The 27,678-nt window shown below is 37.8% G+C and overlaps 1 protein-coding gene across 3 annotated transcripts in view; it reads right to left on the reverse strand.

Moving 5' to 3' along the window:
• Positions 1 to 27,478, reverse strand: part of SPARCL1 (SPARC like 1) — a 51,016-nt gene extending 23,538 nt beyond the window's left edge. The window contains exons 1-2 of one of the 3 annotated variants that reach the window (XM_045820324.1): positions 27,079 to 27,478; positions 16,565 to 16,636 (exon numbers count right to left, since the gene is read on the reverse strand). The gene's annotated coding sequence lies outside the window, so the exon portion shown is untranslated. The remainder of the gene's footprint in view (positions 1 to 16,564; positions 16,637 to 27,078) is intronic. The other 2 variants (XM_045820323.1, XM_045820322.1) reach the window with 2 other exon arrangements.
• Positions 27,479 to 27,678: the final 200 nt, after the last annotated feature.

A 27,678-nucleotide genomic window follows, 5' to 3' on the forward strand; every position in this document is an offset into this window, starting at 1 on the left:
CATTACAATTTTTCTTTTCTTATTATTATACTGGAATTTTAGCAGGGAGTGAAAATATGTGCACATGTTTGGTCAATCCCATTTAATCGATAGAAGTTTTCATTTCTTCATCTGATTTATATTTGCCTCCTTTATTATTATTATTTTCATTTTTAGGACATATAGGCATTACTATGCATAGTTGATTCTAACTTCATTAGCAAATAAAGTTTTTATTGAAGAAAAGGAAGTTGTGGGTGCTAGCACAGATATTCTTACCATGTCAGAAACAAATAAGAACTTATCCTTACCTATATCACTACTGGAACCTCACAAGGTGGGCCACCTAAACTAGGGAACAGAACAGTGCTTTGGAAAAAATGGAGAGTAACCTGCACATAAAGGGTGATTTAGGATTGAATGCAGGGGAAAAACTCAGATCATTTATAACCTTAAATAACTAATCTATCCCAGTTTTAATTAAAATAACACGCACTCTACTTGAGGTTTTAAGTTTAATTCTTCTAAGGGACTGCTCTAAAAATGAGTATTTATAGCAATCAAAAATTCAGAGTACTAACAGTGAAATGTGTGTTACATCATTTATACCTTTAAATAAACACTATTTAAAACTAGTAACGGTGTATAACAGACACCAAAAGTGTTTATAAAGTAATAATAAAGTTTATGTTATCAAAGTCCCTTGGGTGTACTAAACAAATTTACAAATGGGATATTATCTTATTACATCATTGTAACAACCCCATTGACAAGGCAGACAAACAGGCCTAGAAAGGCTATGACAGGACATACTCAAAGTCAGAGAGCTGTTGAAAGGGGGATTGGAGTCCTGTTCTGATATTTTCCTGGCCCCTGTTCTGGTATTTTCCCAGCTCTTTTGCAAATAAAGATCTCCATTTATCTCTTGCACAAAGATGTTGGGAAAGTTAAAAACAAACACCCCAAAACCAGTATTGAAAGGATCTCAGGATTCACTTTAAGTTTTTAAATAAGGAGTTCCAAACATTTTAAGGGTTAAGGTTTTTCAAATGTTGCAAATAAATATTTCTTAAAATTGGGAGAAGCAAGACTGATTAAAGAAGATTGGTTGGGTTATATGAATCAAAAATACCTTTCAATAATGCTTTTTCAGTCTAAACAAGTCAAAAGCATAGAAATTAAATTTTCAGGGTGATACAAGGTGGCAGAGAAGTAAGTGGAATCTACAGTAACCTCCTCTCAGAACCGAACTGGAATGACAACTAAATTGTAAAGATATCATCCTGAATAACCAACTGAACACTAACAGGAGAGAAGCCTAATAACCAAGGTCAGGCAGAAGAAACCACTTTACCAAAACGTTACTTAGGGAGTGCAGAGGGAGAGGGCTGGCTGGGCTCCTACAGGTGGCAGCTGAAGCTCCTGAGAAATATTTCAGTACATGGGGGTTCCCTCTGAGAAGTAGGGGTTCTAAACCCCAAATTGGTTCCCCAGCCTACAGCACCAGAGCCAGGAAAGGAACCAAGATAACATACAGCTGTGAAAAACAGCAGGTTTTCTGTCAGCCAGGGAGAGGTGGCAGGAGGCACAGAGAGCCTTTTAAAGGGCCAACATATTCAATTCCATTTGCAGCCACTTACCCTGGACTGCTGCAGAAAGAGGGCAGAGTAGAATAGAGACACATGAGGAGAGTCTGGGGATGGTGACTCTGGGGAGACAACTGAAGAAATAGCCAACAGGGTCTGTGTGCTGAGTCTTCCCCCATACTGCAGAAGCCATCTTTATCAGAAGAGCACTCCCCTACAGGTGGCATCAGCCTGAGGAGAAGCAATAGCCCCACCCACAAGAATTATTCTGCCCCACCCTGTGAAGCTTGTCAGGCTGCTGCTGAGTACTGCTAGATGTTAAGTCAGTGATAGAGTTTAACAACTAAAGTGGATCTCTGGGAGGTCTGAGACCATAGCTGACCATTCCCCAGGCCTTGTGCTGGTAAAAACCAGCATTGGTGTGCAGCCTGATTCTTTCTGCCACATATAGGTTGAGTAGAGGGAGCCACAAGTTGTGAACCGCTGGTAGCCCCAAACAGGTTGCCCAGGGTCAGTCACAGTCAGTGTCTGACATAGGGCTGCACCAGAATCTTTGCAGAACTACCTAATACATAGAAACAAACACAAAAAGGAAGCCAAAATGGGAAGACAAAGAGAAAGAACAAGAGAATCTCCCAAAAGAAGAACTAAACAAAAGGGAGGCAAGCAATTTATTATAGAGTTTAGAGTAGTGATTATAAGGATACTCAACAGAAGGAAAAAAGAAATAGAAACTGTAAAAAAGGACCAATCAGATGCAATATCTGAAATACATAACACACTGGACAGTAGGTTAGATGAGGCAAAGGATCAAATCAACGATTTGGAAGACAAGGTAGGAAAAAACACCCATGCAGAGCAGCAAAAAGAAAAAAATAATTAGAAGGAATGAGGAGAGCTTAAGACACCTTTGGGATAATATGAAGCATGATACCATTTGCATCATGGAAATACCAGAAGGAGAGGAGAGTGAGCAAGTGATCAAGAATCTATTTGAAGAAATAATGACTTAAAACTTCCTTATTCTGGTGAAAGAAAAAGACACACAAGTCCGAAAAGTGCAGAAAATCCCAACCAAGATGGACCCAAAGAGGCCTACACCAAGACACATCATAGTTAAAATAGAAAACTTTAAAGACAAGAAAAAATTCTAAAGGCTGCAAGAGAAAAGCTGATAATTACCTACAAGGGAGTTCTAATAAGACTGTCATTTGATTTCTCAACAGAAATATTTCAGGTCAGAAGAGATTGGCATGATGTATTCAAGATGATGAAAAGCAAGGACCTAAAACCAGGGGTACTTTACCCAGCAAAGCTATCATAAAATTGAAGGAGAAATAAAAGAGTTCCCCAGACAAGAAAAAGCTAAAGGAGTTTGTTAATACCAAATCAATACTGCAACAAATGTTAAAGGACTTGTTTCAAAAAGAAGAAGAAGAAGAAGAAAAAGACAGCAGTAAATAGTTTAGAAATAAAATGGCAATATATGTGGCCATCAATAATCACCATAAGTGTAAATGTAAATGGCTATCTCCAAAAAAATCAAGAAAAAGCTCAAATAAACAATCTAACTTTACACTTAAAGAAAGTAGTAAATGAACAATGTCAACAGCTACAGACAATATCAGAGCACCATCACCCTATGCCCGCACAACTAATCTATAGAGGATGGAGGTTGGAGGTAAGTGGTCACAGCCAATACTGAAGGTGACTGGCCTGGGTAAATCCCTCCATTGATCTGCCAATAGCAACCAAGGCTCAATTACAAGAGGAGGGTGTACTTAGCCCACATGAAGAGCACACCTCTAGTAATAGATTAGGTGATAGGGGAGGCTGTGCCACTGGGTGCTACAGGACATCAACTACATTAGGTCACATTACCAAGACAGAGTCAAAGCAGCTCTACCTAATACATAAAAACAAACACAGGGAGGCTGCCAAAATGAGGAGACAAAGAAAATGTCCCAAATGAAAGAACTGATCAAAACTCCAGAAAAAGAGGTAAATGGAATGGAGATAAGCTATTTATCAGCTGCAGAAGTCAAAATACTGTTTATAAGGATGCTCAAGCTTAGAGAGGATCCTAACAGCATAAAAAGTGATTCAGTGAGAAACAAGGGATATACTAATTGAAATAAAGAACAATTTACAGGGAAATAGCAGTAGAGTGGATGAAGCTGAGAATCAAATCAATGATTTGGAAGATAAGGAAGAAAGAAACAAACAATTAGAACAAGAAGAAAAGAGAATTCCAAAAAACAGAGATAGTGTAAACAGGTTGTGGGTCAACTTTAAGCAATCCAATATTCTGATCATAGGGGCACCTGAAGGAGAAGAGAAAGAGCAAACAATTGGAAATCTATTTAAAAATATAATGACAGAAAATTTCCTTAATTTGGTGAAGGAAATGACATGCAAGTCCAGGAAACACAGATAGTTCCAAACAAGATAGATGCAAAGAGGCCCACTCCAAGACACATCATAATTAAAATGCCAAAGGTTAAGGAAAATGAGATGGGAGGTGGGGTGTGGGAGAGTAGTTGAGCATTGAGGGTATTAAGAAGTACAAGGAGGTAGTTATAGAATAGTCATGGGGATATAAAACAGTATAAAAAAGGGAGCAACCGAGGAACTTATATGCATGACCCACGGACATGAACAAAGGTGGAGGTGTACCAGGGTGCAGCCAAAGCGGGGCACAAATAGGGATTAGTAATGGAGTCCAGAACTCAGTGTCCAGGAAATATTAGAAAAAATATATACATAAGATGTTCTCACACCCACAAGTCTGAGCTGGGGGGTGGGGTGCATGGAGCAGGGCCATTGAGAGTTGTTTTGAATAGTAACAGTTTTGCAGATAACCTCTAGAATGGCTGATTAACATATCTATAACCTTTAACTGGTTTCATGGATATGTTAAATAGCTGTGGCCATGCTTTGAGTCAGGGGGAAGGGAATGACCTTAACCCATGATGTAAATGGGAGGCAACTCCCCCTGGTTACAGAGCCTGCATAACAGCTTGGAGGTGATTGGCTCCATACCATAGGGCCACACCTGCCCAGACTTACTATGACAGCCCAGTAAAGCTGGAAAAAATATGGGAATGTTGACTCTAATTGTCAGAAATGGTGCTGCATAGGAAGACTGGTGCTGGGATTTAAATCCAGGCCCTGCAGTCATGCAGTGTCTTTTTGGGACCATGTGGCTTGGGCAAAGAAGAACCACGGACTTCTAGTTCTTTTTCTGAGATACAGCATCCCAGACTGTGGGCATTTGTGGGCATTCTAAAGGACTTTGGGATCTCAATGAAGACATTAAGTTATTACTCTTAAGTGTGTATAACTCTTTAAATAAATAATCCCTTTCCTTTTCACCAACCTCTGGCAATGAGAAACATCTTTTCCTGATGGTGGGCAAGGTGAACCTAGTATGGGGTGGGAGACCCCGGGAACAGAAAGGGGGTGTCATTCAGAAATAGTATATCATTCAGCCTCCCCAGGTCTGTTCTGTAACAGGGTTGCCTGAAGGAATAGAGGGTGCTGGGTGGATGGGGGCAAAAAGGGAAAAACTAGGACAACTGTAATAACATAATTAATAAAAGAGAATTAAAAAATAAATAAATAAAATAAAAACAAGAATAAAAAAAAGAAAATGAACAACAAACAAAGCCTAAAGTGACTAGAAAGGAGGAAATAATATAGATCAGATAGAAATAAACAAAATAGATTCTGAAAAAAATGATACAAAACATCAATGAATCCAAAAGCTGATTCTTTGAATAGAAAAACAAGACTGACAAACCTTTAATGAGACTCATCAAGAAAAAAAGAGAGAATGCAAATAAATAAAATCAGAAATGAAAGATGAGAAATAACAACTGACGTCAAAGAAATACAAAGCACTGTAAGAAAATATTATAGACAACTATACGAAAACAAATTGGACAATGTGGATGAAATAGATACATTTCTAAAAACATACAATCTTCCAAAACTAAATCAGGAAGAATCAGAGAATCTCAATAGATAGATTATACCTAGTAAAACTGAAGCAGTAATAAAAAAAGCTCTCAAAAAACAAAAGCCCTGGACTGGATGCCTTCACAGGTGAATTTTACCAACACTCTGAGAAAACTAACAACTCTCCCTTCCAAACTATCTAAAAAAAATTCCAGAGGAGGGAGATCTGCCAAGCTCATTTTACGAGGCCAGTGTTACCCTAATCCAAAACCAGAAAAAGACACTACAAAAGAAAGAAAGAAAGAAAGAAAATTACAGGCCAATATCCTTGATGAACATATATGCTGAAATCCTCAACAAAATATTATCACACTTAATACAGCAATATACCAAAAGTACATACACCATGATCAAGTGGGATTATTCTGGGAATGCAAGGTTGGTACAACACTCACAAATCAGTAAATATAATTCACCACATAAACAAAATGAAGGATAAAAACCACATGGCCATTTCAATAGATGCAGAAAAAGCATTTAATAAAATCCAGTGCCCATTCATGATAAAAACTCTCAAAAAAGTGCAAGTAGAGGGAACAACTTAAACATAATAAAGGCCATATGTGACAAGCCCACTGTCAGCATCATACTCAACAGGCAAAAATTATGTGTTCTCCTTAAACTGGGAATAAAACAGGGATGTCCACTTCCAGCTCTCTTATTCAATACTCCTGGAAGTCCTAGCCATAGCAATCAGACAAGAAGAAGAAATAAAAGGCATCCAAATTAGAAAAGAAGAAGTAAAACTGTTTTTTTTTTTTGCAACATGATACTGTACATAGAGAACTGCAAAGATCTCACCGAGAAACAAATAGAACTGATAAATGAATTCAGCAAAGTAGCAGGATACAAAATTAATATCCAGATATCAGTTGCATTTTTATATGCCAAAAATAAACTAACAGAAAAGGAAATAAAGAAAATAATCCCATTCACAATTGCTTCATAAAAAATTATAAAATACCTAGGAATAAATCTAACCAAGGATGGAAAAGACCTGTACTCAGAAAATTATAAGGCACTGAAGAAAGAAATTGAAGAACATACAAATAAGTGGAAGCATATACTGTGTTCATGGATAGGACAAATTAACATCATTAAGATGTCCATGCTACCCAAAGCAATCTATAGATTCAATGCAACTCTTATCAAGAGTCCAGTGTTATATTTCACAAAACTGGAACAAATACTTCAAAAATTTATATGGAATCATAAATGGCTCCACATAGCAACAGAGATTCTGAGAAAGAAGAACAAAGTTGGAGGAATCATACCACTTAATATCAAACTATACTATAAGGCCATAGTAATCAAAACACCGTGGTACTGGCATCAAAACAGACACATAGATCAATGGAACAGAATAGAGAGCCCATAAATAACCTGTATCTTTAGAGTCAATTAATATTCAACAGAAGAAGCAAGACCATACAATGATCTACAGATAGTTTATTCAATAAATAGTTTTGGGAAAATTGGGCAGATACATGCAGAAAAATCAAACTAGATCACCATTTATGCCACACACAAGAATAAATTCAAAATGGACTAGAGACTTGCATATTGACTGGAAACCATAAAAACCCTAGAAGAAAACATAGGCAGTAAAATCTTTGACATTGCTTGTAGCAGTATTTTATCTGATATGTCTCCCCAGGCAAGGGATACAAAAGAAAAAATAAATAAATGGGATTTTATCAAATTGAAAAGTTTTTGCTTAGCAAAGGAAAACATCAACAAAATAAAAAGACAACCTATAGAACAGGAGAACATATTTACTGATACATCTGAGAAGGGTTTAATATCCAAAATTTATAAAGAACTTACAAAACTCAACACCAAAAAAACCCCACCAAACCAACCAAACAAACAAACAAAAACCTTCCCAAACAATCCAATTAAAAAATGGGCAAAGAGCCTGAATAGACACTTCTCCAAAGAGGACATACAGATGGCTATTAGACATATGAAAATATGCTCAATGTCACTAATTATCAGAGAACTGAAAATTAAAACCACAATGAGATTTAAAACCTCACGCCTGTCAGAATGGCTGTTATTAATAAATCAACAAACAGCAAATGCTGGCAAGGATGTGGAGAAAAAAGATTCATTTTTGGATTCTTTTGGGAATCTGCTGGTGGGAATGCAGATAGGTTGAACTGCTGTGGAAAGCAGTATGGAGATACCTCAAAAGTTAAAAATGGATCTGCCTTTTGACTCAGCGATCCCATTTTGGGGCATATATCTGAAGAAACCCAAAACATTAATTCAAAAGAACATAAGCACCCCTATGTTCATTGCAGCATTATTTACAATTGCCAAGATGTGGAAGCAGCCCAAATGTCCATCAGTAGATGAGTGGATAAAACAACTATGGGACATTTACACAATGGAATACTACTTGACCATAGAAAAGAAAATTTTACCGTTTGTGACATCATGGATAGACCTGGAGAACATGTTGCTAAGTGAAATAAGCCAGTCAGAGAAAGATAAATACCATATGATTTCACTTATATATGGAATCTAATGAACAAACTGAACTAACAAGCAAAATAGAGACAGATTCATAGAGAGCAGATGACAGCTATTGGGGTGGAAGGTTAGCGGGTGGAGGGATCGAGCAAAAATGGAAAAGGACTCATGGATGTGGACAACAGCGTGGTGATTGCAGGAGGGAAGGGGTGTAAGGGGGTTAATGGTAATGAAAATGTAGAATAAAAAACAATTAAATTTCCCTCAATTGAAGACCATATTTAAATAAAAACTTGTAGCATGTCAGAAATGGTCTTTGGGACAGTTATGTGTGAAGGACAGACCAGAGAAAGACTTAATAGGAAGGAATTGCAATATTAAGGCATGAGGTCGGTAGAGGGTTACATTCTGGCTGTGGTTTTAGAAATGGAGAAGAGTAGAAAGGATTGACTTTGTACTGGCTCATGAGAGCCAATTGTTAAATTTCCAGGAATTTTGTGAGCTTACTATAAATTAAGCCATTTAAAAAAATTAAATTATATACACACTTAAATTAATTATATCAAATCAAAGGAAATAAATACTCAAAACTCATCACTTCATACTTATTTTACTACATTTTACTGTTACTTGCTCTCTTAGGGTTATTTATGTCTGTTGTATCTGTAGGTGGAAACACTATATAATATGTGCTAATGCTCATCTGTTCTCAGTTCTCTTCAGTGATGTCTTGTTAATCGTTTGAAATTAGCCATGGTGGGAGGATTACACCATGGAAATCATTAAATGTTACCCAATTCCTCCTCATCCCTCCCCAAAGCTGGTTGTTAAATAGTTACCAGCATATTGAGTTTTACCCTTAAAACCTGTATGGTTGTGTTAACCAATGTCACCCCAAAAATGTAATAGAAAAATTTGCCAGCATGCCACTCAATAGTTCTGAGAAATATTTTAAGGCAGAACAGAGAAGATTTAACAATCAGTTGGATATTGTGGGAAGAAGAGAAGGAACAGTGTTAGCTTATCACATTTCTAATTTGACCAGATGGGTAAATGGTGCTATTAATTACTAAGATAGAGAATTATAAGAGGAGGATCTGGTTTTAGAAGAAAGGTGATGAATTAGTTTTGGACTTGCTGAATTTGAGTAGGTATATGCTTGAATAAATGTATCTGCAGGTAAGCATAGAGTTTGGGGTTAAAGATAGGGTTTGGATGCTATCAGCATAAGAAGCTGTATAATGATTGCAGCAGAGGGCAGGAGTCAAAAGCCTGGTGACTGAAGACCATTAGGTCTATTTGAGAATGGGAAGAGCTAAAGACACAAAGGATGATAGAAAGGAGAGTCACATAAAAAAATATAGTATTAAATGTCACACAGAGGTAAAAGTAAAAAAAGGCCAGGCAACTATCCATTGCCTTTGGAAATACAGAGATTATTGGAGAGTTGAGGGAGAGTAGTTCTAGTGCCATCCTGTTGGTGGAGGCCAGTCTGTAGTGACTGGGGAGCAGACAGTGATGAAGTAAAGTGAGTGTAGATCACTCTTTTAAGATGGTTATCTATGAAAGAATGGAGAGTAAGGGGACAGTGCAATCACAGGAAAATTTTATTTGTATTAAAATGTGGTCATGCAAGTATTTGTATGTTTAGGGGAAAATATAAATAACCCAAATGAGAAGATAGAGAGGGAGAGATGAATCATGGTTCACGATGATCACCCCAGTGACCTACAACTTCTGGGCTGTGACTTGTTTTGGTCAATGGGACATTAGATACATGATGCTAGCAGAGACTTGGCAAGCACTTGCACACTAGGATTTGTCCTCCTGTGGAAGCCATCCACCCTGCTATAAAAAAAAACTTGGACTAGAGACTAGCTCAGATCATTGAGCAACCATGAGGAGAGAACCCTGGAGAATGAGAGACCATCTGAGACGGTTCAGCCTCAGCTATGCTCCCAGCTTGCTGGGATTTTGATTCCCAGCCACATGAGTAACTCCAGACAAAATCAAAAGACCACCACCCCGTTGAGTCCAGTACAGATTTCAGAATCATGTGCAAATAAGGGGGCTGGTTTTAAGTCCTTTCATTTGGAGGTGGGTTGCTATGCAGGAATAGATACCTGAAATAGGGGGAAACAGAGAAGATGCCCGAGCCATTGTGTAGCTAATATTTCACAGCCGTTAACGACATAGGCTCTGAAACAAGATTTCCTGGGCTCCAATATTTAATTTTCATAATCCTGAGTAAATTATTTAGGTTTTTTGATCCTCAGTTCTTTATTTGTACAGTGATAATGAAGATTAAGTGAGGTGATAGAATCTTAGTAAGCCCTTGATAAATATTTGCTGGTCTAACATTAAAGCACAGGTTGAAGTTTTAATTCTGAAGAGAAGGAGGGATTCTTTATTTTTTTTTGCAGAAAAAAAGAGAGAAAAGCTTAACTATAAGGATGTGTTTAGACAAGGCCCCAGGAATATCAATTCATTCTGTAAGCTGTGGTTACATTTTCGTTACATTTACATAACAATTCAAGTTTATAAATTGTTTTCTTATATGCTGTCTCATTTAATCCAATAAAGAAAGGAGAGTAGATAACATTTAACTATAAGAAACAGAAGTTTGCAGAACTGAAATTACTTGGCTCAATGTGCAAAGGTAAGAAGCGAGCAAGCACTAGAACACTGTGGACTCGGAATTCCAGGGTTCTCACATGGCTCAGCAGAACAGACTGCAGATGAGGAATCAGAAGTTTTTGCTTTGGGTCCTGGTTTTGCTAAGCACTAAGTACTATTTTGAGCAAATTACTTAATCTCTCCAAACCTCATCTATAGAATGGGAGTGACAATTTCTTCCAGTGTCAAAGAGCTTCATGGTGGGGAAGCTCTTTGGAAACTCTGAAGTAGCATAAACATATAAGTGATTTTTCCGTTGCTCTGCCTGGTCCTCTCATCAATATCACCATGTATCAAGTGATAAGAGAAATGAGCCTTTAGTGTTCCTTACTTTTCCCCCCTCTCTTTTCATGTCTTCTTCCCCCAGGGGATTTGGAGCTGCCCAGGAGTCCTGGTTATAGAACATTTTTGCAATTTACTTCACTCATTAAAAACAAACTCACTTGTCCTGTATTTCAATCACTTAAATTCTATTTTTTATTTGCATCTAATGCATACTTAGAAGATAAGAATGTTCCCAAATTAATGTCCTTCTAGTCCCAAGAAAGAGGTATTTTCACCTAGACTTTACTCCAAAGGAGCTACTAGAATGCTGACAATCTTGGCATAGCTGTGGTGAGACATATAAACACATAGAATAAGTAGAGGGTTTGTCCTAGGACCTTAGGTGGCCAGTTGTGCAGGTTTTTTGAGAGTCAACCCCAACATTTCCTGCATAGTTCCTGACTGTTTTACTGTGTCCTAGGATGGAACAATTTTTTAAGGTTCTCATGTTTATTTTTATTTCCATCCAGAAATTGAAAACAAAACTTAAAGGTGGAATATGGTTGTCATTTAGAATGATCCAAATGGGAAACCACCTCAAGTTTTCAATTACAAAGCAGATGCCTATGTTGAATTCTGAAAGATAAGACCTTGTGGAACAATCCAGTAACTAGCATGTACAAGGCTCTGAGCTCCGCATTGTCCTTTAGACAAGTTGCTGGGCATTTTTATCTTCTGAGTTAATTGCATTTGCCACACATTGATCAAAATAATTTCATGGCCTTTAGCTTCTTATTTTAGGAACTGAACAAATGCGCTGGGAAAAGAGAGATATTTTGAAAACAACTGTTATGCTGAACATTACAGGGAGGCTTAATTAGCTGTTGCTTGCAAAGTACATTGAAAATGAAACCCATGACATTCTTGCTAAGTATGATGAATACCATTTATTCTTGGGTAAGTAAAAAGTCATATATTTTGAGATGTTCAAATCTGGTGTGCACTTTCTATAAACACAGATTGTTATTTTTGCAGAAGAGCAAATTCTAGGAGAAAAATGCAAAAATTAGACACATTTTTAAATACAGAGTTATCATTCTTAAAGATTTAAATATGCACTGTTGATGTGAAATTAGATATTATTTTGTCCAAATGTGTGAGCTAATTCAAAGGCAGGATCATAACTGAAAGAACACTTAGTATTGAGTTGAAAGATTCAAGTTCCAGACCTGAGCTACCTTTTGTCAGCCAAAAGACTTTGGTCAAGTGACAGGATTCTTCATCTACAAAACAGGAAATATACAGTACCTTTCCGATTTATTTTGTATTGTCATTTTGATATTCAAATGTGATCATATACAGTCATTTGGTAATTTTACTAACCATAAATATGAAGTGAAAGGTAATTTTTTGGACACTCATAAGGCAGAAAATTGAGTTAACAGTCCCTATAATTACTTCTTCACAGAGATTTAATTCATCCCTTTACTTAGAGTTCTTAAGTTATTTCTTTCTTTCCTCTGTACCACCAGTTCTTTCTGTGGGTCTGGAGAGGGTAAAGAAGAGAGGTGGTGGGGACTTTGAGGAGGGCCTTTTCCTTCTGTTAGGAACAGAGTGTCTCATTACCAAACTTTCAGGAGAACCTCATCTGGAATTTTGAAAAATGACAGTTAAACTGACTTTTTTAGATATGGCCTTTCTGGGGAAGCCCAGGATTTGGAATTTCAAATGTCCAGAGTTCTTTCATTGGCTGGAACAATATACTATCAAAACAAATGTCCAGATGAAACATTTGGCACAGAAACAGATCTCCCATTAAGAACCAAATATCCACGACTGTCAACTCTATTAAAGTCATGTGGGCAGCTGTCTTCAGACAATTTCTAACATTTTCTTTTTAATATGTATAAACACTCTAGTATAGTAAAGATGGCTGTAATTTCTTTGTTGCTCTTCCATTGAGGTGGAGTAGAGTTTTCCTCCCTTGAATCTGGACCAGCCTTAGTGATTTGATCAAATCGTTGAGACAAAAGTGATGTTCTGGGATTTTGGAGGTTAGTTCACAAGAAACCTTAGAGTTTTGACCTGGATCACTTGGAACACTCATTTTGGGAGTCCCAAGCCACTTTTTATAGACTGTGACACCACAGAAGACACTGTTTAATAGTCTCACAGAGGCTAGCTTTCCATCTGTCCTCACAAATACACAGAACATGTGAATAGAGCCACCTTAGGCCCTCTAGCAGGGATGTCCAAACTTTTGGCATCTTTGAGCCACACTGGAAGAAGAAGAGTTGCCTTGAGCCACACATTAAATACATTGCAATATGTATTCACAAAAAAGGTCTCATAATGTTTTACGTAAGTTTATGATATCGTGTTGGGTTGCATTCACAGCCATCCTGATCTGCATGTGACCCTCAGGCCTTAGGTTGGGCATTCCTGGCTTCTCAGTACCTTTGAGTGACTGTTGCAAACTCCTGACCCACAAAATCTTGAGATATTATGAAATAGTTGTTGTTTTAAGTCACTAAGTTTATAATCAGCAATAAAGAATTTGAATGAACATTACATATCTTGAGTGAAATAGCACTCAAGTATATTCATTAGTAGTAAAATCACTTATGTTTGTAAAAGTCTTATTTTACTGAAAAAAATAGATTTTATCTCTGATTGTTTAGTATTGTAGCTAATGTGATGACTGATAGTTCTGATATTTTATTATAAGCCAGGAACAATGACAAGCACTTCATGTATATACACCCATGTGTTCCTGTCTGTCACCTGACCTCCACATCATACCCATCAGTGAGAGTCGCCTGAACATCCCTCTGTGTCACTGTGCCCAGTCATGAATGAGGAGCGTGGAAGCCATAGGATGTGGGAACTTCAAAATGGGTGGCTTTCCAGGGACATTCTAATAGATCTCTCTTTTTCTAGCTCAGGGAAAATTAGTACATTCTCCATCTTCTATAATGTGTAATTGAAGGGTTACTTTAATTGTATTTAGAGGGTCCTCATGACTTATCTTTGGCAAGATTGTTCAGTAGCCATATTTCCACACTTTTTCATTATTCCTTTCAGACTTCCTCATCTTATTGTCCACTCACCACTCACTGGCCTCACTGGGTCTCATTTCACAACTCCTTATGGAACAGGCCCATGGAGTTAGTGCCCGCTCTTTCCCTCAGGCATTTGCCAGCCCTGCAGAAAGTCTCCACCACACCCTGCCCCTTGGGCTAGTGGAAGGAATTATTTTGGCTGTATTTATTTTTCTTTGCTCAAATCATATTATGATATCTTTCCTCTCAGTTCCTCTTTATCTGTGAATGCGGGGTTTTCTAATATTCACATTTATTTATTCCTCCCTCTCCCCTTTTTGCATATTCTTTGGGGCACAGACACTTGATTATGGCCAGAGGTGGATGTAGTATGAAGCAAAAAATCTTCAGGTCTCACTTGTACAAGCTCCGTTCCTGATTTTGATTTTTCTATTTTTGTTTAAAAGTGTAAGGTTCATAAATTCTGATTCCACTCTTGAGTAAGGCTCACCAGATTGCCTGTGGCATTTGTAATGTTGCAGGACCTAATAATAGCTGAATGATTTGCTGCATAGTGTTATAGCATGATGAATCACCTTTGGAAGCCTACCTCCCCACTGAAATGATCAGATACATTAATCCTATTCTTTTTCTGCCATTAGCTCTCCTTGCTACCCTCTAATTTATTTTACTCTCCACCTCCCTGGAATTTCTTTGCTCTGAATGCCAGGTTCTTAGTTTTCTCTTCTGACTACTCTCATTTGAATTTTCTTTATTTGTTAAAGTCTGCCAACATAATATAAAACCTCTTTGGATTCAGTGGAAATTGTTTCTCTTCTTTTGTTAATAGAGCAAGTCAGTTGTTAAGTTCTGCTAAAGCTGGGAAAGGAATTTCAAATGCTTTCAGCTCTGTGAATGTACGAAGAATTATTCACCGCAGTAGTTGTCTTCCAGGATTAAGAAAACAGCAAATCATACCTAAGAACAGTTCCAAGCAGCCTCATTCTCGTGGTGTGGGGACCCATGGGGGAACAATGCAGGCTTTGACCACTAGTTCTTGTGTGAACCACTAACGAAAGCACTCAGTCCAAGCAGAAGTGTCTCCAGGATTCAGCACGTGGTCTGCACTTCTCATGTGCTTTGGCGAGGGCCAACACATTGAAGGGGAGAAATAATTGCTTTCCCCAGTGGTGCAATGTTACTTATTACTTGCCTTCTCTGAAAGGGGCAGATACAATAGACCCTCATGGATTTCATGGCTGGTGATTGAAGAGTGCTTTGAAAATAGGGTAGAAAACCTAAGCTTATTTATGCTTTCATGGGGGAAGCACTAGAAGGTTCTTTTGAGCAAGGAGAGGACACTGCTGGTCTGCAGTTGTGAACCCTGTCTCTCCCACATGGGGAAGAGATTTTCTTCTCTGAATATGTAGATACTTTTCATTTGCTCCTCCAGAGTCACTCCATGTCCACTCTCCAGCTTGATCCACCTTGAGCTGCCCTGGGCCCGTGTGAATTGCATGATCAGGTTCTCATGCTTGATGGTTTCTGTTGGGTTCAGCCAATGGAAAACACTGGCAGGAGAGATTTGAGAAGTGGAGGAGAGTAAAATTAGGATATGTACTTCCTCAGCTCCCTCTCCATGACTATGGCCCTCTGGGTTCAGAAAATGCTCTCTTCCCTGGTTCCTGCAAGCTTAACTCTTATTAACCTGTTCCTACAATCCCTTGTAGCTTCTTTATACCCTGCCTACACCTTGGTAAATGTCCCTTAATTATACCCTCCTCCAATCCTCTAATTCTTTTTTTCCCCCCTTGGATCTATCATTTCCTTACTGGGACTGGGACCAATCCAATGTCTGATTCAAAGTTCAGGATTCATGGGTTTGAATATTTTCAGATCTCCTGCCAACAAAGCTACCTCCTGCTCCCCAGCACTCCTCTGTTTTAAGTTTTTCTATAGGTTGCTGTGAGGACCTGCTTGGAACCTTAGAGTTGGTACCAAGATTATTTTAAAATGAAGACATTTGAGATTCAACAGATGCAGAAGGAAGCCTTTTTGTAGCTTCCCTTATCTGACTAAAAACAGAAACTTCTGAGAAATGAGAACTGCCACGAATTTCCTCTTGGAGTGGCTTCTACTCCCAGGAGAGAGATCACAAGAGTAAACCTACTATGAATCCTTCTCCAGAGGAAACTTATGATCTAGAAGACAAAAAGACCACTTATACCTCTATAGACAAACACCACAGACTCTTTTATCTCCGTTTGTTCTAAGCATCTATTTGTCTTTCCTAAAGAAATGTTTTTGTTTTTGCCACAGAAACCGCTTCTCTCCACTCTATTTCTCCTACTAAGTTAGGTATATAAGCATTTATCTTTAACAGTTTAGAAAGTCAGTACTTTTGTTGGTCCCTATGTGCATATGAATAAGTCATTTTCTTCTGTTAACCTATCTTGTTAGTTTAGTTTGCAGGGCCTAATTACTAAACATAAGAAAATAGAGGAGAAAGTTTTTCCTTACCTGCATTGTCTCAGTGGGTACACATTTTTTTAATGAAGCATAACAGGCCTCATCTTTGGAGGAAATCAAAAGCTACAATGTATTAAAATGTGATTAGTGCTCAGTAAAGATGATTTCACTGATATAATCACAAGACTTGCAGGTGCTATAGATTCGAAGAGATTTAGAAAGAAATATGGGCAACTAGCTCTGAGAGTATTTTGTGATGGAACATGACACGTTTCAGTCTATGGTGCTCTTCCCCATTTCTCTTTTCATGCAGTCTCCAGACTGTTATGATATCAACATTAATCTGGAACCTTGAGAAGTAAATTAGTCTTTCTGTTCTTTTCCCTTCCCACTCCAGAGGGGACCCAATTCATTGGCTCAATCTGACTGGACATTTTTAACTTGTTCTAAAAACACTGTTTTTAGATGGTTAGTACCAGGGCATGAAGAAATTTGCCTAATCAAAAGTAGTCTAATTAGACAATTGAAACAAAGTTGTATTTTGGGTAAATAGTACGATACAAGGGAATCTGTTATAAATTCTTTTTGTACAATGACTAAGTTTGTTTTCCTGGCACTAAAATGTCCACACCACACTTAATAACCAGTCTATTAGAGATATTAACCCTGTTATCAGGATGCTGGGAAGCTTGAGGTGAGCCAGCCACCTCCAGACATGACCACAACCTCGGACCTCACTGTGCCCATCACCCATAGAATTTGAGAAAAACAAAACAGCAAAGAACCAAATGTATAATAAGCATGGGCTAGATTTTTCTAGGAAAAGAAAGAAAAGTTCACCTTCTGGGAACAAAAAGCTCATCATATTCAAACCTCAGGCTACAGTAACTCCGGACATTCCCATCCAGAGTATTTTTTTTTAATTATAAGAAAACATTTGAGCCCTGGCTGGCGTAGCTCAGTGGATTGAGTGCAGGCTGTGAACCAGTGTCGCAGTTTCGATTCCCAGTCAGGGTACATGCCTGGGTTGCAGGCCATGACCCCCAGCAACCAACCGCACATTGATGTTTCTCTCTCTCTCTTTCTCCCTCCCTTCCCTCTCTAAAAATAAATAAATAAAATCTTAAAAAAAGAAAAGAAAACATTTGCTTTTGAAATCAATCACTTTAAATTGTTGTCAGGTTATAAGAAGAAATTAATGAGCTGTTTTTATTAGTGAGCTGATGCTGGTTCTCCACTCTTCCCACCTCCAAGATTATTTAGGAAGCAACTGAATTCAAGATCACTGGGAATACCCAAGTTTAACCTAAAAGTTTCCCAGATTAAAACAAATCTAGTATTCCTCTACCTATACTTTAAGAAATTATGCCCCAACTGGTGTAGTTCGGTGGGTTGGGCATCGTTCCACAAACTGAAAGGTGGATGATTCGATTCCAGGCCAAAGCACATGCCTGGGTTGCAGGCCAAGTCCTCAGTTGGAGGCATGAGAGAGGCACTAGATCCTGTTTCTCTCACATATCGAAGTTTCTCACCCTCTCTTTCTTCCTCCCTTTCACTCTCTCTAAAAGTAGATTTAAAAAATCTTTTTAAAAGGCTGCTGGTTTTTAAAAAAGGAAATTAAAAGTTTTCCTGAAAAGTTTTCCTAGAGAGAGCTTATCCTGCACCCCATTATGAGGTCCTCAAAGCCTACTTATGCACTAAAATTGGGGGTCAGGGAAGATAAAAAGAAGGAAAGAAGACACCTGGGGTTTAGTGTTTCTATTTTGTTTCTTCTGAATTCGTACAGAATGCTGTGTTGCTTTAGAGTTAGCTCTAAGTTGTTTGGTCCCAATAAAAGTTTGGGGAATATTCGAACCAATAGCTTGAGCATTACAAATAATTCCTTTGTGCTGAAAGAGTGTGAAGATCTGACCACATGGTGTCTTGAAACCAGCTACACATTTTTTCACTGACTTATAATCAAGATTCAGTTGTTCTGACTTTTATAGATCTCAGGCCACCTTCATACTGGGACCCTATCATATTGTATGGTTGATTAGGTAACTCAAGTTGAATGGTTATAGTAAAAATGCTTTGCTTTCAGAGCTATTTGAAGGTCAGTGTGAATGGTGATTCTTATTCTTGTTTATTTACTCTTATTAACAATATAGATAGGCATAACACTTTCATTAAACCTAGGCTAAACTTCATCCCATTCAAAACAAAATAAAGCATTTACCACTTCTCACCACTCTTGTAATTAAAAACCTATTAGTTGACTGAACGTTTCTTCCAAAAATGTTGTCTATTTTTGGGGATAAGCTGCAAATCTGGGTTTCATTCCTATTTAGTGGACTACAGTGATTGCATAGTAGTGATAAAGATTTATTAGAAACTAGTTAGTAATTTTATTGTCTCAGCAATTATAGACTTATGCTAGGTATTTGCAAAATATGTATTTCCATAAATGGCTATTTCGATAACTGTCTCCATTGATCTCAATTGTTAGAAATTTTAGGTGACACTTCTCCCAGCAGCATTGCATTTTCTCATTATCCTTCAGCAAACAGACTGGCTGAAAGGGTGGCAAAGAACACTGAAGATGTCAGAAACATTATAGGAAGCTGCAATAACTCACACCTTTTTTACGTGCCTAACACTACATTCCAAGTTCAGTAAGAGAAGTCATCTTGCTGAATCAAAAATGGATGTGAAGAGGGTGACTGAAAATTTGTTTTACCCAACAAATGAATCCTTGAAAAATCTCCAGAAAATCCTGGCATTAGATAACAAAATATTTTTCTTTGTTATGGGAATAGGGGTAATAATAGATTATGACCATCGTTTCCAAGCAAAGCAAGCCAAGGTCACTGTAACCTTTCTGCATAGTTGCCTAAGAGAGAAGGCAGAATACAGGCGCATCCTCTGCTTAAAACCTCTTTGTTTTGCTTCCTTTTGTATCAAAAGAATTGGCTTTCACCGAGGGAGAGGTGGTAATTAGATTTCACCATGAAAGGAGGTTGTAATTAGATTTCTCAGCAGGTCTACAAGTTCTGTCTGTGGAAAAACAAGGAAAAGGACCTGAAAATGTTTTCCACTAGCTGGAAAGGGAGCCCAGGCAAGCCTGCAGAGATTGGTTTGAAAGGCACTAGCAGAAAGGCTATGCATGTGTCAGCCACACCTGATCTCTGGTAGAGCAATGTCAGCTCTGGCGTCCAAGATTGAGTGCCTGGACCTGCAAGTAGGGGGATGGAAAGCAGTGCATATAATAGCAAATATTGCTTGGACATTGCATTTGGTAGGAAACATAGGACATTTCTATGAATGAAACCCTCTCACTCTTGGTCCCAAATGTCTCTTTCCTAGAGAAAGGGAGGGCACTTAAAGCTTGACACAACCTAGAACATCATTCTTCATCTAGATTTAGGAATGAATTTGCACAAACAACTAGAATAGACTTTGGGTGCTCTGGTTCATTTTGAATTCTTATTTGTACTTGGTGCCATTTCGGTTTCAATAATATTTTCTAGAAGTTTAAATTAGAATAAAATCAGGTCAGAGTAGATATTTGTATTTGATTTCTTTTCAGTTCCTATAGTCTTTTAACATTAGTAGAATTAATTTACACCATTAATTTAAATTTACATTACAGTGGTAAACAATATTTTTGAAGTCTGCATGTTGCTGTGCCACTTAAATCTACTTAACCTAACCATCTGTCTCCACTGAGCAACCTCTTGTCCCACTATACATACCTCTTCTCTCTCTGTTTTTTAAAAAATGTTTGTCTTTAGTAAATTTTAAAAAAAACAATCCTCACCCAAAGACATGTTTTTAATAATTTTAGAGAGAGAAAAAAGGGATAGAGGAAGAAAGAAAGAGAGAGAGAGAAGACACCTATGTGAGAAACATCAATCAGTTGCCTCCCCAAAGTGCCTGACCAGGGATCGAATCTGCAGCCTTTTGGTGTATGGGTCAACACTCCAACCAGCTTAGCCATCTGACCAGGACCCTCTTCTCTCTTTTTAATGCCCTTCCTTTTTTCCTAAGCATTTCACAAGCTGTCTGACCACCACTGAACTTGAGTGTCAACATGGTCATCCATGCCTCTAAAGGGAGGACCAGGCTTGGAGTTTATTCTTTTCCATCTCTTGTATTGGTTATAGCAACAACTTCTTGGAAATTTTAGTGCTGGTAGTTATTGCTTCAAGTCTTTCTAACTGAATTTTCCTCATTTTTCCTGATTTCCTCCTCAGTCATTGGCTCCTTGGTTGGCAGCCTCAGCCAAACTTACAAGTCCTCCTCCTTTCTTCCTGGACCAATAAAACCTGCTTTAGCATTTTTAGTTGCTACTTGATCTATTCATCTTACCTGGTCTTAGACCTTTGACCTGAGAAAGACATACCATATACTTTAGAAGAAGAGGTTTATATTGACTGTTTCCTTATTTATTTTTCTTCTTCTTATTGGCATATCAATTCCTAGATTATGTACCTCTACACTTCCAAATAAGTACAGGTATTTTCTGTTGAATTTGTTTATATCAGAGGAAGCCTGCAGACTGCTATTTTTAGTAATTATTGTAACTATGAAAAATTTCTTTTCAGAAAAATGCAGTAAACAAAATGATTATTACAGGTACTTAATTGTCAGACTCAGACAGAACATTCTCCTTCACCCTATCTTTACATGATAACCAAAGCCTTCTTTATCAGAGAGCAAATCCTTTAGTCATATTTTGGCTAACATATACATGTTGTTACCTGATCCAGAATTAACAGTGATGCTTTAGGGTTTTTAAAGTATTAATGAGTCTCTTGGGAGAGCTTTAGAGCGTGGGGTTAAAGTTATCTAAAGGATTAAAAAAATGCTCCTCTATTTCGAGTTCTCTGCTGAGTCACCATCATCTGACATCAAGCTGTTCAGTCCTATGAGTGCATATAATATAGTCAGACTCAAAAGGTACAGACTTTTCTGGAGCTCTGATCTTCAACTGCCTGTCATTTTTCCTAACTGAACTCACCATCATGTGCGTCTGAGCTAGGAATAGACATGGTTCATGCCTATCAGAACTTTGACTCTAACTGGAATTCAATTGAGACATGAAAGATACACATTAAACAGGAATCCAGGAGAAGATAAATACCTTTAGCACTCAGGTCAGAGGACCTTGTGGGGGAGTTGCTTGGGATTTGCCTGTCCCACTGCTGTGCCTCTTGCTCAGAGGAGCTGGCCTTCTCCCTGTTTGTGGAATAGCCACAATCCCTCCTGCGTCAGGGTCTCTGTGCAAGGTGTTTACACTCTCAGAAGTCTCTTGCCAAACATCCACTTGCCCCAACTATCACCACTCAACTCGAATGCACCCCGCAGAGTTAACCTCTATTTAACCTTTGAGTCAAGGAAAGCCATCATTGACCTTGAACAGAAGGTTAGGCTTCTCACATACTTTCTTAGAACAGCAGCTTTGCCTTCTTTGCCTTCTTAACATGTATTTCAGTGTATAAGCATATACAATATACATTGAATATTATTTGAAATTTTTACCCGCTAACATTATGCTATAAAAAAGAGTATTTGACTTATATTCCAGTAATTCTGAGGTCTCTCATATTAAAGGCCATTTTCTCAATTATTTAATTTTGAACAACACAGTACCATTTCAAGAAAAGAGCCTAAGATGATCTCAAACAATGTTTACTTTTGTTTCTAAGTTCACCTTGACAATGAAAAAGAAGATAAAGATATTAAAAGCAGATTTAGTAATTATTCTTGAGGTGTGACTTCATTGCAAATGCTGGAGTTGAACAATTTTAGAAGGCCACAATTCATAGACTAAAGTGGTTTCAAATAAGCCCTTTAAAGAGCATTGGTAAAAGCAATATAGTAAGTAATTAACATGTAGAGCTCGTCACCACAGAATGAGAATTCCTGCCTGGGACCAAGTGTGCGGCATCAGCAGATTTCTCAGCAGCGCGCTGTGAACAGTGTTCAGAGGACTGATGACACCCTCTGCATTAGATAATTACAGAGCAGATGCAGTGAACACAGACACTGAATTTAAAGATGCATACAGAAAGTTTTAATAAAATTGTTTCATGAAATATGGGGATGGAAGAAGCCATTTTTATAAGTAAAAAATATTTAAAATAAAATGAGATTTTGAAATATGCATGTGTAACAACAGAGTAAATATCTTAAGAGTACATATTATAATCTATTGTCCATGTGTGCAGTTAGGTTGATTAAAGACTTTGGCTGAGAATTTTTCATTACAAAAATGAAGATGGCTTTGTAACGAGGTCACATTATGTTAGAACGTATGAACTTTTTATTAATGCGACGATGTGATTAATGACTTTCTCCCTAGCTACATGGTAAACTCCACAAGAGCACAGCCCCTCTCTATTTCTGCTCCATTTAGTGTATCTGGCATTTTGTATAAGATAGAATATTGAATACATTAGTTATCTGATACATAAGATTAAAATACTACTTATTTACATAATTGCATGACCTGGAAAACACTGGAGAAAATAAAACAGAAACTTTAATAATTAAAAAAAAAGACTTTAGTGAAAGATAAGATGTGTTAATACCTTTTGCCCTAGTGTTAATCAAGATGAGAAGAATCTTCTTCATTCCTTATAAATATAAAAAACCTTAGTTCTTTTTTTCTGTTTAGGAAATCAGTGGTTCATGTTTATGCAATAATACTTCATTCATTACTGGGAGATTCCAAGTTGAAAAAAGCCATTCTTACTAGAGTTAGACCTTATGATGAAAAACATTAGAAGAAATGCTACTTATTGAGCACTTATAGTCATTATTTCAGTTAGTCGTACAACCATCTCATGCATTTGCTGTTATCTCTATTTAACAGCAAGGGGGGACTGACACTTGTCGAGCTTAACAACTGACCATTACCACTGGTCAGAGATGTAATAAGATACTTACATTCAGTTTCTCATTCAATTTCCAAGACTATTTTATGACTATTATCATCTCTATTTCACATATTAGAAGATGGAGGCAAAGAGTGGATAAAAAAAAAAACTAGAAAGTTTGAGTGTTAGGATTGGAGCCCAGGCCGCTTGGCCCAGAATCTGCCTCGATAACCACTATACACCATCTATTTCACATCCTGAGGTTGGGAGGAGACAACAAGAACTTGCAAAACAGATTTATTTGGGGTGTGAAGTATGTGCTATGAAGTGAGGTCATTTTTACTATTTTTTCCTTGCCTTCCCAGTTGTTTTTCCCCTGCACTGCACGATAAGCTGGTCAACATTTTAGTAATTTCCCTGTTCATTTTCTGAACATCTATTCATCGAATCTTTAAAGAAAACATTTAGTTACTGCAATTGGTATACGTAAGTTGGTTGCATAATAGGAAGGAAACAAGCCAGCACTAAAGATTTCATTTCTAAAGAAGGATTTTAAACCAGATTAGGAGTTATTTCACAGAGTGGGTCATGAAACTCGAGTCTCTCTATACCCTTTCATTGCTATGACGACAGGCTGCTCCTACTACATGTAGCCAGAAAAAGCAGCTGACATTTCAATGACAGGAACACAGGGGAGAGGTCTGCAAAAACAAAAAAAAAACAAAAAACAAATCCTCTCATTTGAATTTCAGTTAGAGAGGAAAAATACCCGCTAGAGCAAGTCAAAACCCCTATTCTTTCCTTTAGAAAATGTAAGAAAGGAGAACTGCTGGGGGCCTTCTCCCCTGTCCCAGTAGTCCGATGAAAGAGAATTGACTGCAAAGCAACATTTCTTCTCATTTTCCTCAATGACAATCTGAAACAGAAAGTTCTCTAGCTTTATCTGACTTGGCAACTAATTGACAAAGCATATTCACAGTAATAAATACTTTATGTTGAGGCTCCCAGGGGAACACAGTAATGTTAGATTTATTTTTCCAGTTCTTTGGATAAAAAAAGATAATTAATTTAAAGAATATTTCCTTCCTGATGCCCAATTTTACTACCAAAAAAATCATTCTGAGTGCATAACCAAATGTTTTCTCACTGTGTGTTTAGTACTCTGCCAGGTGCTATACTTAGCATTAAAGAAAAACAAACTCATTTAATTTCTACAACAACCCCATTTGTGGGTAATATTGTCATTATTTGCTTAACAAATGGGTGAACTGAGTCCTGGAGGTGTGACATAATGGCCCTAGCTCACACAATCTGTAAGAGGCAGGGTCAGGATTCAAATCCAAGCGTGTTAGACTCTGAAACCCAGGCTCTGTCCACTCTGCTGTGCTGACTCTGAGGCAGAGACCTGGCGTTGACATTTATTATACAGCAAAGGTGTAAGTATAAGGAAGAAACCCTGAGGGAAAACCTGGAGTACATTCCCTTCTACAGAGTTCCAATCAGGACATATAGGTAGACTGGTGCTTTAACATTAGCTACGATCGATTGATTGCTTCGTATACCAGGCATAGCTGTCTTTTCCACTTAATTTTCACAACACCTCTCTGCAGTAGCAGCAAATTTTATGATTCCTATGTCCAACAAATGAAGAAACTGAGGCTCAAAGAGTCATTTTCCAGAGTCTGTGAAGCCCAGATGTAAACCAGGTCTCTATGCTTCCAGAGCCCACGATCTTAGTCACTTTATTGCACCATTTTCCTGCGGTCGCTCCGTTCTCCAGAATTCTGTGCACCTTTTGATGCCCAGAACAAAAACCACACTAGCCCCAGGTGGACAACCACTGCAGGCTCAGCTCTTGGGGTAAGATGCCCTGTAGGCCCTGCATGAACCAGACCCTGGGCTAGCTGGGCCTATAGGGCCTACTGGAGCAGCCAGGCCTACTGGAGAAATTCCCCTTGAGCAGCCAGGCCTACTGGAGAAATTCCCCTGGGTTTATGGGACTCCTGTCTCCTTCACTAATGGTTGTTGCAGAATGATGTGTGAAGAAAAAGGGCACCTGAAGTTTTTTAACAACAGTTGTTTGTTTCCTTGGTGGAAAAAGATCAACAACATGTTCTGGACGTCTTACTGAACTTCACTAAAACAGCAGTGTTTGAATACTCTTAAAAATCAACTGAATAAAAATAACAAGCAGTCAAGAGGAGAATAAAATAAATAATGTTTGGAGTTGTCCAGATATATCACTATTCATTTTATTTTGTCATCACCTTTTATTATCTTTACTTAGTTGATATGTGAAACTGTACATGAGAAACTATTGGGGTTAAATCCCAAAGGACCTGGAAGAGAAACTCAGTGCTCTAATTACTAAATGGCTGCACAGAATATCCTGAAAGAAAAAAGGCAAGATTTGTTAATGACATTTACATATTCTTTTCCAAAATGTGGAAAGCAGCATTAGTTGATTGGATGATAAGCAGCTGACACAGATGGCTTGGCTTTGCTAGATCTTGTTGAATGAACAGAAATACGTACTTAAATCCTTCCTAAGATGGGTGTCCTATTTTTGTAAATAGTCATAGTTAGCAATGGTCATAAACCTCAAGGTTTAGCTGAATTAGCTGTGAGCCGAAAAAAAAAACTGGTATCTGTGAGAAACGGGCAATTTTTTAAAAAGGATTTCTGCTGAGTGGGATGTAGTGAACATTTCTATTCAGTATACTTAGGCCCTGGGCCAGGTGAGAGCTCAGATACAGTGCCAAGGTGACACATTTAACCTCCTGGCAGATTAAAGTCTGTATAGAAAAGATACCCTTTTGGCAGCACCTCCTGGCTATAGTATCAACAGTATCGAGCGGCAGTAGAAAGCATGGTTTCTCTTGCACGGTGACCTCTAACACCTGGAGGGATGAATAGGCATGACTTGCATTATTTATTTTATTTTATTTTAGAAGATAGAGCCACAAATGATAGTACCTTACAGTATGAGTTATCATAATCTCTTTAGATCTTCGAGTGTCCTCCCTCTTTTCCCCCTTCCTAAATAAGACATCATTGGGAATTAGGAATTTTACATATGTGTATGAACATCTTAAAAATGGTAGGAGGCAAGAGACAGTCATAAAACTATAAAAGGGAACCAGTAAAGGAATAATAGTCACAAGAACTAAAGAATAATCGAAGAAGAATATAATATTAGGGATTTTTCTACCTTTTGTAAAAGCAAAGTTTTTCTATATTGCTGTTATGTACAGACTGGGACAATGATGGCAACTGAATGATTTCACATGATTTAGGCATGGAAAACACAAATGACCTTGACTTGAAAGTTTTTAAAACTGCTTTCATTACAATTTATTTAATATAATCAGTAAGTATTTTTACAAAACGTAGTTCAGGATTTAGACTTAACCAAGATCTGAATGCAGCTGTAGCTGACAATAGTTCTACATTTGTGTTCTTTCTCTACACTGAACTCATCATTTACTAGTAAGTACCATTTAATTTTAGAAAAGAAAAGGAAACATGAATAGAAGAGTTAAAATTCCCTGTTAAGTATCTTTTCTAAAAATCATACAAAAGGATTTAAAAAAATAAATGAATGGCTTTGTATTAGGCAAAAATCTTAGATACCTTCATCGGATCATGCACATCAGTTAAGCAAATGCAATTAGATGATACAGTAAACTTATTAAAACTTACCTTCTGGTATGTGGCTGGACCCAGAGTCTTGGCAGAAAATGGAAGTTGAATTCCCTCTTTACACACAGCCAGGGAATAAAAGTTCGATAAAGCCCAATACTCTTTAAATCCCTTCCCTTGTTAGCTTTGCTTCTTTGCCCAAAAACATTCGAGCCTATCGGAGTTGAAATTCTGCTGCTCTGTCACCTAGTCAGGGTCTGAGGTGACAGACCAGTTTGGAAGTTGGCACTGGGGCGTATTTCAGACTGTCATCGTTTTTGTTGCAGATTCCTGCAGTTCTCTGGCAGGCTGGCCTCTCGCAGAGCAGAGGGCGAGATGAGCTTTGCGAGCAGTGCCGACCAACAGGGAAAGAGTTAACAGTCTTCCCCTCAAGCTCTTGTTCTCGGGAAGCTCATAACTTGGCCAGAATATGAGTGCTTGGCTCCTTATGCACTTTTTCCCCTAAACAACTCTAAAAGGTTTTATAAGCCAGATCCCTTTTTAGGGGATTTTTATTTTAAGACTTTGAAAAAAAAAAGAAAAAGACTACATGCAGTTCTTTCTTCCTAAAGGAAATTGGGAGGTGGGAGTAAAGGAAGGGGAAAAGAATTGTAGTGGATG

This window comes from Phyllostomus hastatus, unplaced genomic scaffold (assembly GCF_019186645.2).
Source record: "Phyllostomus hastatus isolate PE091 unplaced genomic scaffold, TTU_PhHast_1.1 phas_scaffold_39, whole genome shotgun sequence".
Classification (NCBI taxonomy): Eukaryota; Metazoa; Chordata; class Mammalia; order Chiroptera; family Phyllostomidae; genus Phyllostomus; species Phyllostomus hastatus.